The 15,240-nt window shown below is 46.2% G+C and overlaps 1 pseudogene; it reads left to right on the plus strand.

Annotated features, from left to right (window-relative positions):
• Positions 1-15,240, plus strand: part of LOC141575277 (acireductone dioxygenase pseudogene) — a 58,208-nt pseudogene that overhangs the window by 42,524 nt on the left and 444 nt on the right.

The following is a 15,240-nucleotide window of genomic DNA, read 5'->3' on the forward strand; positions in this document are numbered from 1 at the left end:
ACAAGGTCCTGGTTTCCATCCCCAGTGCCTCTGTTAATTAATAAATAAATCTAATTACCCCCCTCCCCCCAAAATACAATGTTATAACTTTAGATCATTTAGATTGGAAGAATTAGCTGGATAATGCCACGAGTTGGCAGAGGGGAGGGGTCCATGGCTAGTGTGTAAGTAGACAGGGTATCCTGTGACCCAGAGCAAGTCATATCCTTCAAATAATTTCAAAGAGATTCTCACATGGCCCATAAGGTAGAGAGGCATGAAGGCATTCACCACAGAGTTCTTTATGGAGGTGGGGAGTTGTAGGCTATTTGGGGAGTAGATGGATAAAATGTGGTAGACACACACCTTGGAGTACCCTGCAGCAGCTAGAAGGAGTAGCTAAGATGTACCCAGAGCAGCATGGATGGGTCTGTGGAATAAAAGAACAAAAACCAGAATGAGGAATATGACAAAATGCCATTTATGTAAATTGAAAATACAAAACAAGCCAGTTAGAAAATGGGCCAGAGACATGAATAGACATTTCACAAAAGAGGAGATCTGGATGGAAAATAAGCATATGAAAAGATGTTTGACATCATTAGCCTTTAAGGAAATGCAAATTAAAACCACAATGAGATATCACTGTATACCTGTTAGAAGGGCTACAGTATAAAACAGTGATAACACCAAGTGCTGGCAAGGATTTAGAAAAACTGGATCTCGTGTACATACCTGATAGGAGTGTAAAATGATATAGCCACTCTGGAAAATAGTGTAGCAATTTCTTAGAAAACTAAAGCTGCAGTTACCATAAAACCTAGCAATCCCAAATTTGGCATATATCCCAAAGAAATGAAAACTTACATCCATACAAAAACCTGGACATGAATGGTCATATCAGCTTTATTTGTAATAGCCCCAAACTGGAAACAATCCAAACCTCCTTCAGTGGGTGAATAGTTAAACTCTGGTTACACCCATACAATGCAATACTACTCAATAATAAAAAGGAATAACTACCCACACATGCAACAGCCTGGATGAATCTCAAGAGCATCATCTTTAGTGAGAAGTCGATCTCAAAAGATTCCATTTATCTAACATTCTCAAAATGACAAAACTATAAGGATAGAGAAGTGGTTAGTGGTTGCCACGGCACTGGGATGAGAGTAGGGGAGAGCATGACTATAAAAGGACAGCATGAAGGAGATCCTTTGTGATGATGGAACCCTTCTGTATCTTGATTGTGGTTGTGGTTACACTAATCTATTCATAAGATTGAAGAGCATAAGCAATACTATTTACAATAGCCAAGATATGGAAACAACCTAAATGTCCATTAACAGATGACTAGATAAAGAGGTGGTATATATACACAATGGAATATTACTCAGCCATAAAAAAGAATGAAATAATGTCATTTGCTGCAACATGGATGGGCCTAGAGATTATCATATTAAGTGAAGTAAGTCAGAGACAGAAAGACAATTATCCTATGATGTTGCTTATATATGAAGTCTAAAAAAAAAGAAGAAAAGATACAAATTTTATTTACAAATCAGAAACAGATTCACAGACACAGAAAACAAACTGTGGTTACCAGAGGGGAAGGCAGGGGAAGGGATAGATTAGGAGTTTGGGATTAACAGATACACATTACTATATGTAAAATAGATAAACAACAAAGACGTACTGTATAGTACAGGGAACATATTCAATTTCTTGTAATGACCTGTAATGGAAAAGAATCTGAAAAAAATATATATGTTTATGTATATGTATAACTGAGTTGCTTTGCTGTAAAACTGAAACTAACATTGTAAATGAACTATACTTCAATAAAAAATAAGAATTAAAAAAAGATTGAATAGCATAGAATATACACACAAATAAGGGCAAGTGAAAACTGAATGATAAGCTCTCTATTCTATTTAACAGTATTATATTAATTTCACTTTCTTGGTTTTGCTATTGTTCTGCAATGGGAGGATGTCACCGTTGGGGGAAGCTGGATGAAGTGCTTATGGGACACAATGTACTATTTTTTGTAACTTTGTGAGTCTATAATTATTTCAAAGTAAAAAAGTTTTTTTTTAAAGTACACGGGTACAATTCTCCAATACATCTTGCAAGAATGCTTATGAACAAAAGCATATATTAAACAATGTAAAATGGTAGCTTATGGGGGGAGGGGTTGGAGGAGAAAGATAAAAGGGAAAGAACAGCCACATTAATCAAGGGACCCTGTGCAGATAATGTGCTGGGAACTGAGAAGGTGATTAACTCCAGCCTTTCTGCACCTGAGGTCCCACAGCCAGGAAAGGGAGGGGGATTGAAGACATTAAAGATAAGGTCATTTTTCAATACCTTAAAGATGTTTTCTTTTTTTCAATAAAAGGCTGGAAGAAGGTTGGAGGAGGAGGAGAGGCAGGAAAAGGGGGGTGGGGAGAAGAGGCAGAAAAGGGAGGAGGGAGAAGGAAGAAAAGATGGTGGAGACAGAGAAGGAGGGGAGGGGAGGATGTGGACAGCATTCTTTCCTGGGGGCTTTGGGCTGATCTGGAGACAGAAAGGGTCAGGGTCACCTAAAGCCCTCTGGAGCTCTGAGGCCCCACAATGGGCCTAGATTCCAGGAGCTCCTCTGAGCAGCTGGTGCTCAGCAGGACACTACGTGACCCACGTGCAGGAAACTTAGAAGTACTGATTTTTGCATATTCTCCTGCCCCCACCTCCACCCCCAGCAGAGGGTGGTTTGGAAGGCAGAGCTAATAAAACAATTGGACTATTTTAAAAGCCATTTGCACAAGTGCACTACTTTAGCTATAAACACAGTATGTTTAACTACTAATTGGAGACTTGGAGGAGGAAGGAAGAATACAAAGAACAAAAGGGAAATGATTGAGGAAGAATGTAAAGGCTTATTGATAAGGATGCTCTTCTGGACATTACTTAGGATAATGAACAATTAGAAACAAGTTAAATGTCCAACTGTAGAGACTTGGTTAAAAATGTATGCTACATCACATGATAGATATATATTAAAAATGAAGGTATGTGAGAATTTTTAATGTTATGGAAAAACATCTGTGATATATTGCTGTCCTAGGGAAAAGTCACAAAAGAGTACGTACTAAATAATCTTTTGGCTAAAAAAATGTAAACGTATAACTATGCATAGAAAAGAGACAGGAGGATATTCTCCAAAATAGTAACACCTGTAGACTTAATTTACTTTTTAAATTATTTTTTCATTGAAGTATAGTCAGTTTACAATGTCGTGTCAGTTTCTGGTGTACAGCATAATGCTTCAGTCAGTCATATGCATATATATTCCTTTTAATATACTTTTTAATTATAGGTTACTACAAGATATTGAATATAGTTCCCTGTGCTATACAGTGGAAACTTGTTTATCTATTTTATATATGGTAGTTAGTATCTGCAAACCTCGAACTCCTGATTTATCCAACACTCATAGACTTAAGATTTGTGCACTTGACTCCGTGTAAATTGTATCTCAAAAAACTATTAGAAAATATTAACACTGGTGGCCTCTGGGAGGGTATTTTTTTTTCTTTGAAGCTTTATTGTAGTAAATATGTGTTCACTTTTGTAGACAGACAGCAAAAGAACCACCTTTTTTAATCTATGGGAGAGCACCCTCCGCGGAGTTTGGCAGTCCCTTAGCCCCCTCCTAGAAGAGAGGCAGCCGAGGAACAGTGGCTTTAAGCCTTGCCTGTCCTGGGAAGAGGCTGGTCCTTAGCCTCTGGTTTCACCAGCCCCTTGACCGGCCAGCTCTGGCCAGCTCAGTCTCTTAAACGCCCAGAACTGGTTGTTTCAGGAACCGCCCTGAGAGCTGCTGTTGCTTTCCTGGAAGATAGGCAAGCCAGGAGGCAAAGGCTGCAGAGGGCCGAGCCAAGGTCACTTGATAAATGTTAGATATTTATAACCGTATCTCTCACCCCTCCCGCAGATCTCCTCGTTTCGTTTCACTCCTACAGCGTGGCCCATTGCCGATTAAGGGACGCGGTGAGCAGCGTTTACCGCGGGTGGAGATGTGGGTGGTTTCGTGGCGGGTGGCTCTAATGCTCCGCTCTCACTTGCTTCTTACTGTAAACAATACTACCATTATTAAGAGCTGACCATGTGCCAGGTGTGTGCCTACATAATTACATTTCTCACCACAGCCCTGTAAGGTCCCTACTGTTCTGAGGCCTACTTTCCAGATGAAGAACTCGAGGCACAGAGAGGGTAAGGAACTCGCCCTAGGTAACACAGCCAGTTGAGAGGTAGTAGATGGGTGCCAGTAAATTGGCTTTACTATGCATGCGCAGGCAAGCGGCCCCAGGTATGGTTCAATTACAGACCTAGAATGACAACCCCGGCCCTCTGGATTCCAGCTAGTGAGATTGCGCTCTACCGGGCCCAGTTCAGGCCAGGCTGGGGCTCCCAAGGTCAGGAGGGGGCAGCCCCATAGACCCAGCGGCCTACTGGGGCCGCCCAGCCGTCGCGGAGACAGGTCCCGACTGAGACTAGCAGCGAGTCTAGAGTCGCCATCAACGCCCGGGGCAGTGGTGGGGGACTGCTGGACAGCGGACAAGTCCCAGAGGGCGCCTCCGGATAATTCCCATAAACACCAGCGGGGCGGGGCTTGGCCGCCGCCCAGTATTTCCGGGGACGCCACGCTGGACTGAGTGTTCGCGGGACACCCCAGGTCCCTCGGGAGTGCATCGGGCCGGCCTCGAGGCAGGGACGGTCTGGGGACACTCCGGGAAGAAGGTCCGAGCCGCCGCGCAGAGGTGACCCTGTCGTGGGCGGTGGTCGGACGTGGGCCGTGACACTCTCAGGTAGGCGCAGGGGACTGGGCGGGACGTAGCCGCGGCCCCGGGAGGAGGCAAACGGAGGAGGGCCGCTGAGGCGGCCGCTGCCTCTGACCCCCACCTGCCGCCGGGCCCCTCTCCCAAGAGGGCGCCATCTGCAAGCCTTGATGGGCACCGGCGCCCGCCACTGGGGGAGCCTGTTGCCATGGCAGCGCAGGAAGCTGGGCCCACGTTCCCGTTGCCACCCGGGGCCTCTCCGCCAAACCTGCCACTAAGAGGCAGTAATCCTGGCCCTGGAGGGAGATCGTCTGGAATTTGGGAAAGGCCTGGGCCCCTCCTCAGAATGCTAGTGGGTATGACCTTTGAGTTAGACTCTGTCCTAGCTTCTACTCTCTGAGCGACATAGTGTATGTATGGTTGGGAGGGAAAGGAAGTCAGGGTGCTGGAAGTGAGGCTGCTTTAGTGGTCTCTCTGGAGACATTCTGGTCTGGGAAAAAACTCGGGGGCCCAGGGTCACCTGGGTAATGCCATCAACCTCTGTTCACATTTCCTCACCTGTGAGTATGTCATTTGGTTTATGAACCACAGGATTCTTGTAAGGGTCGTATGCCATAAGGACAGGGAAGCCCACAATTTAAAAACAAACAAACAAACAAAAACTTGTTTTCCATAGATGATTTAGCACTGGAAAAGATTTAGAAATCTACCCGGTCCCACCCCCTCATTTTCATAGGGATCTAGAGAAGTTAAGTCACTTCCCAAGAGGACAGTGAGTTGGGAAGGTCAGGATTTGAACTCAGTCTCCTGACTTCCAGGCCATGACTCTTTCCTTTGGTGATTATTATTACTGAAGCTCAGGGAAATCTAGGCTATGTCTCTCTGCAACCTGGGGATCAAATTTTTGGTGACAGGTGATCTAAAGATGAGGACACTGGCAGCAGGTGAACTAAAGAATGGGGAATGGAGCTGGAGGCTTGGGGAAAGCTGAAAGAGCCTCTCCCTAGTGCATATGTCCTGTGCCTTGGGGCTCTGTATTTATTTTTTTTTTTTTAAAGGGGGCTCTCACTTTAATGTAGTATCTGACAGGCTTGCCCTAAATAAATCCCCAGGAACCAAGCATTCAGCAGCTCTCCAAAATACCATCTCTTCTGAAGCCAACAAGTCTGTTGAGATTGTGAGAATGAGAAATCCTTTTGCTGCCCTAAAGCAGGGAAATGGTACTTCCCACATCAGTAAGAAGAAAAGATTCAGAGGAAGGTGGAAAAAGAGATCCAGGAAGGAACACTCGAATGAATCATTTGGAAATGATTTGAGAGTCAGCTAGAGCAGAAAACTCATTTAGTAAACATTTGCTGGGTACCTGCTATTTCCAAGCTCTGCACTGGAGATTAAAAACCTGAGTTGGGCAGGCCTAGTCCCTGAACTCAAGAGGCTTGTAGAAAAGATGGAAAGAGAAGGATGTGGTGTGTAAATATTTCACCACAGCATTGTGAGTGCCTTAATAGATATCTGAGCAGAGTGCAGAGGGAGCTGAGAGGAGCAACTCTGGAAATCAGTTGAAAACAGCATGGTTCTAGCCTGCAGAGCCTGGGGCACTTCTGGAGTGCTGCCAAGTTGGCTCTGGTCACTACCTTGGTTGGACACAGAGGAATGAATGAATGAAATTGTCTAAAGAAATGTGGACAAGGACAGGTATTCTCTGGAAAGAAGAGTTGAAGGGATCCTGATGAACTGCAAGCTCTGTGAAGGCAGAACCATGTCAGTTTCCTTCACCTTCAGCAATGCTTACAAGGCAGCAAGTGCACAAGAAATATTTGTTGGGTGAATGAAAGAAGGAAGGGAAGAAGAGGGGAGGGAGAAAGGGAAGAAATGACAGTAGCTTATATTTTCAAGAGGAGGATGGCTATAACTTGAGACAAATCCCTTGCTGAAATTCTAACTATAGATAGAGTATCTTCGTGGGTTCTGGAGTCAGATCCAAGTTTTGGTCCTAGCCCTGACTTACCACTTACGTGACCTTACTTAGCAAGTCCCTGAACCTCTCTGTGCCCCAATTTCTCATCTATAAAGTGGGAATATAGTAATTCCTATTCACTCTCTTGTGAGAATTAAATAAATGACTGAATGTAAAAAGCTTAGCACAGTGGCTCACTTATAGTAAGCGCTCAGTAAATGTTAGCCTTATAAATGTCAACTTTGCTTTAGGTGGAATAGTTTGCCAAATAATTCATGTCAAGATTATATAACTACTCCTAAATGAGGTATAGTTTCTTTTTACCTGATAAAGGCTAATGTTTGAATGTTTAGATCAGCATACTTCAAAGAAATGATTCTTGACTTTTTTGGGGGGAAGCAGTGATCTTCTGAAATCAGATGAAAGCTCTGATCCCTCTCATCAGAAATGGCCTATCATTCTTGGGGTTCACAGCTCACTGGAGCCAACCTTTGGGGTTAAGGTGCTTCCTGCTCTGCTCCACTACTCACAGGCTGTAACAAAAGAACTAAGGCAGCATTCATAGAAAGAGAGCTTGGGAGAGGCAAGGTGGGTCTGCTCCCTTTCAGGTGGGTTGTGAAGACCCTGTGGACTGGGTGGGTCAGACCCCAGGTCTAGGCCCCTTAAAGCCCCCTCCTTTGCTAGAGCCAAGCTGGGCCCACTCAGAACCTCATGGCATCCTCCAGCCTGATGCCAGTCACAGCACATAAACGGTGCTGCCAGGAGTCCCAGGAGTCTCAGGCCTGGGCTGGTGTGTAAGATCCTTGTCCAAGCATGAATCTTTGGTCCCGTCCTCCTACCAGCTTTCTGCCAGTGTTGTCTCCTGGTGCCATTGCTTTAGAGTGGCAAGTGAGCACACCAGCACAGGTAGTGCTTGCCCCCTCCATCCTATCCAAGCAGTCTTTAGAGCCACAGGAAATCAGTGGAACACCCCTGTCCATCTTCAACCTGATGGGATCACCTGTCTAGGCCTACTCTCCGCAGGTAGTGCAGAAACCAAGAGCAGGACTCTCTGTCTGGGAGACAGAGTAGTAGCCACCAGGTGACCTAAGTGACCGGGAAACTACAGGGGTCAGAGAGCCCTTCCTCTTTGGGAGGGAGAGCCTTGTCCTCTGGAAAGGAAGGTTTGTTCCCTGGGGTGGAAGAAGGGCTTTGGCCTTCAGGTAGCAGTAGCCAGAGGTCTGGGGCTCAGTGGAATTTAAGGAAGAAGAACTTGGTGGCAAATGGAGAAGAAGATTCCTGGTTTTTTGAGATATTGGGAATGGAGGGCCTTCAGGTCTGATAAGCCAAACTAGGAACCAGACTTTCGTCTAGACCCTATGCTCCTTGTTTGTCATCCTTACCTGGCCTAGAACATCTACTTCCCACCTGTGAGTGGCTATAGTGGTTTCAGAAGAAAGAGAATCACTGAGCAGTAATTGTGCCCCTTGGGATGACATGTGCCAAGCATCAGCCAGGCCAGTTACCCAGGCTCTCCAGGCCCCCTCGGGGAGCAGGCCTGCATCCTTCCTGAACTTGTGTTGGGGGCAGGGGTGTGACGGCAGCAACTTCGTGCTCTGCCGTGCCGGGACAGGGACAGGCTGAGCCCTGCTGGTTGCACCACAGCCCTGTGGGGCAGGGGGATCTCCTCCCAGGGAGTGGCCAGCTCAGGCCCCAACAGGTTCCAGCGGGGGTGGCTCTGGGCAGACGGCGGCGGGCTCTTTACCGCAGCAGCGCACCTGGGGCCTGGGCCGGGCGGGCTGGTTCCTTCTCCCTGTGAGAGTTGCAGTCTCAGCACTGGGCTTGTAGGAGGCAGCTGAACCTGAGGAGAGAGCCCAGAAGGGGGTCCTCAGGGTTGGGCATCTAAGATGGTCACGGCCACTTTCAGGTGGGTGAGGTGAACCAGTTATGCAATGAGCACGGCTTTGTTCACTGAGCATCCGCCTTGTGTGCAGTGTCTCATCGGCTCTCCTAACAGCCCATGCAGTCCTGTCAGTGCTCCTGTCTCACCGATGAGAAAGCCGAGGTTCAGAAAGATTGTGTGGTTTGCTCGCAGTCCCCAAAATAACAGATAGTGCTGAGAGTCTCTTTCTGATGGAGGACCTGATGTGCTTAACCCCTGGATTCTAAACACTTAGTAGCGCAAAAAACACAAGGGACCAGTGGAGGGGAGTATGGTTTTGGGAACAGAGATGGGCCATTTGCATTTATTGCCAGTCCCTGGTTAAAAGCTGCTTGTGAGATTTGAAGGCAGTATTGGCACTGGCCCTGTGGATGCCCTCTGCTACAGAGGGCACTGCCCCAGGGAGGCTGTGGCCCCTGGGATCTGGAAGTCATTGGCTGATTTAAAAGCACACACAGGGTGTGCCAGCTGGTGTCGCTTCCTCATCAAAATGTATTGATGCTGCAGCTGAGCCGCTGCCCAGCCTCTGGGGAGGAGACACCAGCAGCACGCCCAGCCAGAGCAGGGTGGGGAGCTGCAGCTGCAGGTTGGCATGAGAGGAGGGCTCAGGGGTATGAGGGGATGGTGGCAGGGGGCCAAGGCCTGGGGAGCTGGGCCGCAGCCAGTGCGTGTCTGCAAGGCCTTGCTGGGCAGCTGCCAGCCAGAACCCGGGAATGGGAGGGGACGGGAGGAGCTTGAGTGCTACTCCGGGACAGGACGAGGCGGGTGGGACCTTGGGTTCAAGCTCCACTGGGCTTGGCAGGAGGCCCCTCCTCCACCACCAGCAAACAAAGCCGTGACTCCCAGAGTAGAACTGTGGGAGCTGGAGAGCCAGGCTCCCCTGGGTGGGAATGAGAGCGGCAGGCCTGGCTCGGGGGCAGCCTGGCAGGAGCCATCTGTGCCCAGGGACATGGCTGGCCTGCGGCAGCCAGGGCAGAAGCTGTACCTATAGATGATTAATGAGAGGCTGACTGTAGTCTGGCTTGACCATTCCACTGCGGGCACTTGCCCTGTGTCTAGTTCATTGCCCTTTTCCTTTGTGCTGAGCAGGTCAGAGAGGCAGTGGGCACATACGTTCGTTTGCTTTATATTTTCAGCCATGCTTCCCTTTATTTTCTTTCTCCTGTAACTTTTCTTACATCCCTCACTCTCTCCTTTTTCTATAGCTATTCTCATTTTCTTTTTCTACCTGATCCTATAGGTGAGTTGGGTTTTTTTTTTCCACCTTTTGGTCTCTTTGCTTTTTTTTCCTCTCATGATAATAGGTATAAAGTATAAATTTACATATAGGAAAATGCCCAAATCTTAAGTGTACAGCTCAAAACATTTTAATATCAGTATTTACTTGGAAAACCAACACCCAGATCAAGATATCAAATATTCTTGTCATCCCTGAAGTTTTCTTGTCTATCCATGAGGCATGTGGCCCCTAGTCTGACATTGCTCATCACGGAGAAATTTTGTTTGGCCTCTTTGCATGTCTTCCTATACACATTTTACCTCTCATTTTTGTATTTTTATCCTTCTTATGTGTGCACAGGAGAGAGAGAACCTCAGAGAGAGGGAAGGGAGGAGGGTGAGGATGGATGGACAAGGGCTGTGTGAGTGTGGACGGAGAAGGAGGGCCAGGTGAATGATGACTTCATCTCGCTGGCTGCAGGCACGGAAGAAGCGTTGCTTTTCTCTCCGTCTCTTTTATACTCTCTTTCCAGGCTGCCCCCGAGCTCTTTATAGACACCAGAGTTCTGGCTGAGAAAGACTTGCCTGCATCCAAGAGTGGCCAAGGGGAGTGGGAGACATGGCGTTTGCTTGGGAACCACTCTCTAGCCCACAGGAAATCAGCTCAAATGAGGTTTTTCTCTGTCAGGCATCCTCCTGTGTTTTCTACTCTGGGGAGAACAAATTAGCACGCTAACAGAGGACAGTGGAGCCCACAGGGCCAAGGCTGCTGTGCTGGGGGCATGGACTAGAGGGCTCTTCTCCAGGCCAAAAGCTGGGTCCCTCATTTTGTCCACCCTGTGAAGTTCCTACTTGAGTGCCATCCAAGGCAGTGGGGGTTCCAAAGACAAGACTTGTCACTGTCCTTAAGGGGCTTGCCACCCAGGTGGCATAAGACACACTTGAAGCATTTGAGCAGCCATGAGCAGGATATAATTAACCACCAAGCGAAACTGTATCAGCCCCTCCCTGCCTCCTCTCCTCAGAGACCAGCACAGCAGTCAGACGACCCATGTGTTGCCCAGACACTATGGCTAACCAGCCTTGCTGCCATTTGAGGAGCTACCTGGTGTGGAGATCCAGGCACTCCACAAATTCTGATTGAGCTCATGCCACTCATCAGGTCCTGTTCTAGGGAAAATCAGTAAGCAGAAGATAGAAGGAAATGCTGTAGCTAGTGCCTTGATTTCAATACGGTTTCTTGTGAATTTTTTCATACTATTCTTAATGGATACTATGAAGAAATGTGGGCTGAATAGTGCAGTTAGGAGATGACATAGCTAATTGCTCAACCTACAAAGGATATTGATCAGTTTCAACCCTGATGGTGGTCTGCAGTGGCACTGGGCTCTGTTTTTGGCCCTGTCTCACTAAATTTTTCCCCTAGATTTACAAAACACTGATATAAAAAGAGCCATAACTTTTCTATATTAACCAGTTGTTAAACTTTGTCACAAAGATGCTCACACTCTTTCTAACACACACACACATTTGTTTTGGCTGAATCATTTGAAAGTAAGTTGTAGACATCATGACACTTCATGTCTACAGAGCTTGGCAGGCATCGCTGAAGGACAATGACATTCTCCTAACACAATACTATTATCATACCTAAGAAAATGAACAACAATGCCATAATAACATCTAATCTACAGTGCATGTTAAAATTTTCCCAATTGCTCTATGGCTTTTCTTTTTCTTCAGGTTTTAATCAGTGTTCACATATTGCCTTTGGTTATCATGTCTTTTTAGTTTCTTAACCTAAAACAGTTCCCCTGTCTTTTTTGTCTTTCATTAGGTTGATCTTTTTGTAGAGTCTAGGTGATTTATCTCATAGAATGCTGGATATATCTGATTGTGTCTTCATTACTAGATCCAGGTTAAACACTTTTGCTACAAGGATTGATGAGTTGTGTATTTCTTATTGAGTCATATCAGGAGGTAAATGATGTCAGGTGTTCCCACTACCAGTGATGTTACTTTCGACCCCTTGATTAAGATGGTGGACACCAGAGCTCTCCCTTAGAGAAAGTTTCCCATTGGTAATTCATAAGTCACCTGCAAGAGACTTTGAGACTTAAAGTTTCCTAACAATCTTCCACCCAATGTTTTAGCATCCATTGATTATCCTTGCTTGAATCTAGATTTTCTAAGTTTGCCATTTCTTCTGCATTTATCAGGCAGCACTTTTCTAAAGAGAAAAGCTTCTTTTCTAGCCCTTCTCTTTCTTCCTCTGTGCTTCTCTGAGTTTTATTGTGGACTAATGGATTGTTTTATTATAACGCATTAGAATCCATTACTTCATTATGCTTCCTGATGCTCAAATTGTCCCAAGTCTGGTCAAGAGCTGGCCCTATATCCTTTTGACATGACCCCATTAGTCTCTAGTCACTTCCTTGCTTTCCGGCCCAATACAACGTCCCAGGCTCACCTTTGTACTTTCCCTTTCATTTCTCTAAGGAGTCCTGATACCTTTTATTGGAGAGTGGTATTTAGAAACCAAAAAGTGGGTGCGCTGCTCACCTAATATTCTTATCAGTGACTTCAATAAAGGTTAAGGAATGCTTATCAAATTTAAGGATGACTCAAAACTTGGAGGGGAAGCCAAATGTATAATAGAATCAATATTCAAAATGATTTCAATGGGGTGAAATTTAGACCAGGCCCATTCGATTTAAAAGAGATCAATACAAGGTCTTGTCCTTAGGTTGAAAAGTTAATAGCATAATTTCAGGTTTGGGGGAATTCTAGACCAAAGTTGATATCAAAAAGTAGCTCTAGTTGTTAGTTGACATGAGCCAGCAGTATTCCATGACTCTTAGGTTTCATTCATTCATTCAGCCAACACTTATAGCCTACTATTTGCCAGGCACTGTTCTAGAGGCTAGGGATATGTTAGTTAACAAGCTGAAAAAACAAAAAATCCCTGTCTCCTCAGTCAGCATTCTTGGGGGTAAGAAGGCAGGTGGGGAGTTCAGACAATGAAGAAAAACCACAGCAAATAAGCAAATCATGCAGTGTATTAGAAGATGATGAGAAAATATATATATATATATATTTTTTTTTTTTAGTTTTTCATTGTTTTATTAGGGTCACCACCACCTGTCCTGCTCCCCCAAATCTGGTTGGGCACCTAGATGATGAGTACTTTGAAAAAACATCTCACGAACAACAAGGATTTATTGTATAGCACAGGGAACTATAGTCAGTATCTTGTAATAAGATATTGGAAAAGAATCTGAAAAAATATATATACACATGTATATAAAACTGAATCACTTTGCTGTATATCTGAAACTAACACAATATTGTAAATCAACTGTAGTTCAATTTTTTTTTTTAAATCTCAGGGTAAGAGGAATTGGGGGAAGTTCAGATTCTTCAAGAAGGTGATCTTTGAGCAAAGATTTGAAGGAAGCAAGAAACTCAATCGTGTGGCTATCTGGGAGAAGGGTGCTCCAGGCAGAGGGAGTAGCCAGGGCAAAGGTCTTAACACAGGAGTGTCTGTAAGTGTGCCTGCGGTGGAGTGAGCTGGGGAAAGCAGTGGATGATGCAATGGTGATGGGATGAGGATAACTGAAGGCCTTGCAGACTATTGTGAGGAACCATTGGAGGGTTTTGAGCAGAGAAGTGCCATGCCCTGACTTTGCTTTGAAAAACTCACTCTGGTTGCTGAGATGAGAATAGGTTGCAGGGGAGCAAGGGTAGAAGCAGGGAGACCAGTTAGGAGGCCCTTGCAGTATCCAGGAGAAAGAGTTTGGTAACTGGGACCCCAGGAGGTAGTAAGTGGTCAGATTATGAATTTGCTAGTGGATTGGATGTGAGTGAGAGAAAAGAAAGGAACTAAGGTTTTTAACCTGTGCAATTGAAAGATGGATTTGCAGCTTAAATGAGATGGGAAAGGCTCATACAGATGGAGCATGTTTTGGGGAGTAGAGGGGAGAGATCAGGAGCTTAGTTTGGGACATGTTGGATTTGAGATGCCTATCAGACAAGACAGCCTGGTAGAAATGTCGGGGCCATTTGGAGTTTAGGACAGAGGTCCTACATACAGACAGAAGCATGAGCATCATTGGCTAATGATGGATTGTCACCATTAATAGAGGTAAAGTGTCCAAGGCCTGGGAAATGCTAGAATTATGGGTAGTTGGTGCTGCCCACATCCCATGTGGAATTCTGTGTCCACTGCTGGGAGACCCTTTAAAAGGGGTACTGCTAGCCAGGACCATACCCATAGAAAGGTACTGGGATAGTGGAGGTACAGAAATCATGGAGCATGAGGAAGCTTGGCTGCAAGTGAGGAGACCTGGGACCATGTGAGTGCTGTGCCCACACCCTGGCAGCCACCCTGTGGGAGGCCCTGGGTGTAGGGTGAGAGTAAAAGGTGCTGGCTCTGAGAAGGCTAATTTTGGCTGGAGGTGCAGAGGAACTTTCCAGCCACTGCAGCTAATTCCTGGAGAAACTGCCCCCACTGCCATGGAAATGACTAGCAGAGGTTTTCAAAGTCCTTTTGACTCAAACTACAGGAAGAATTACATTGTGCTGTGATCCTGTGCACATTTAGTAAAAGTTAAAACAGGTTTCCCAAAGCTTACTTCTCCTTTCTTTGATTATTGCACTTTGATAGCTTTCATTCTGTTTCTCTTTCTTTTTTAATCCTGACCGGGATCCACTAAATTGATTTCAGGACCCAGTCTGCATTTTGAAAACCCTCCTCTCAGCCCCTGGGGATTCAAACTGCAGGAGATTGGGGGTGGGAGCCTCTGGGTTTCCCTTCCAGGCCACGTGCAGGTTGTGGAGGTCTCACCTCCTTGGCAGAACATTAAATCCTATTATCCCACTTAAGCTAATCTTGTCCAGCTCCCCGACCCGAGGTTTGTTTTTACGTGGACAGAATTCCAAGCGTGGACGACCTCGCAGGGTACCTAGACTAAGTGCTGAGCTTGTAGTGAACGCACAGCCAAGACCTAAGATGGACTGACCAGTGCAGAAATTAGGTGCAGAAGCAACTAGCTGCGGAGTCTGCACGAGCTTGGCAGAGTTCATTTGGTTACGGACATGGGGATGCCAGAAGCATTAGCGGGGAGCGGGGAAGCCGGGGGAAGGGGACCGGGGAGGATAAAGGGGGAAGACGGAGGCCCGACCCTCGGGCACACGATAGAGAGACCCACAAGTTTTCCCCAGACAAACAGGCTCACGGAGGGTCCCAAAGGCGCCGGAAGGGGCCGGGGCGGCGGTGGGAGGGTCTGAGAGGTGGGGGCGGGGAACTAGGGGTCTGCCTTCCTCCGCGCCCCGGCGCTTTCGCGGCT

This window comes from Camelus bactrianus, chromosome 27, assembly GCF_048773025.1.
Source record: "Camelus bactrianus isolate YW-2024 breed Bactrian camel chromosome 27, ASM4877302v1, whole genome shotgun sequence".
Classification (NCBI taxonomy): domain Eukaryota; kingdom Metazoa; phylum Chordata; class Mammalia; order Artiodactyla; family Camelidae; genus Camelus; species Camelus bactrianus.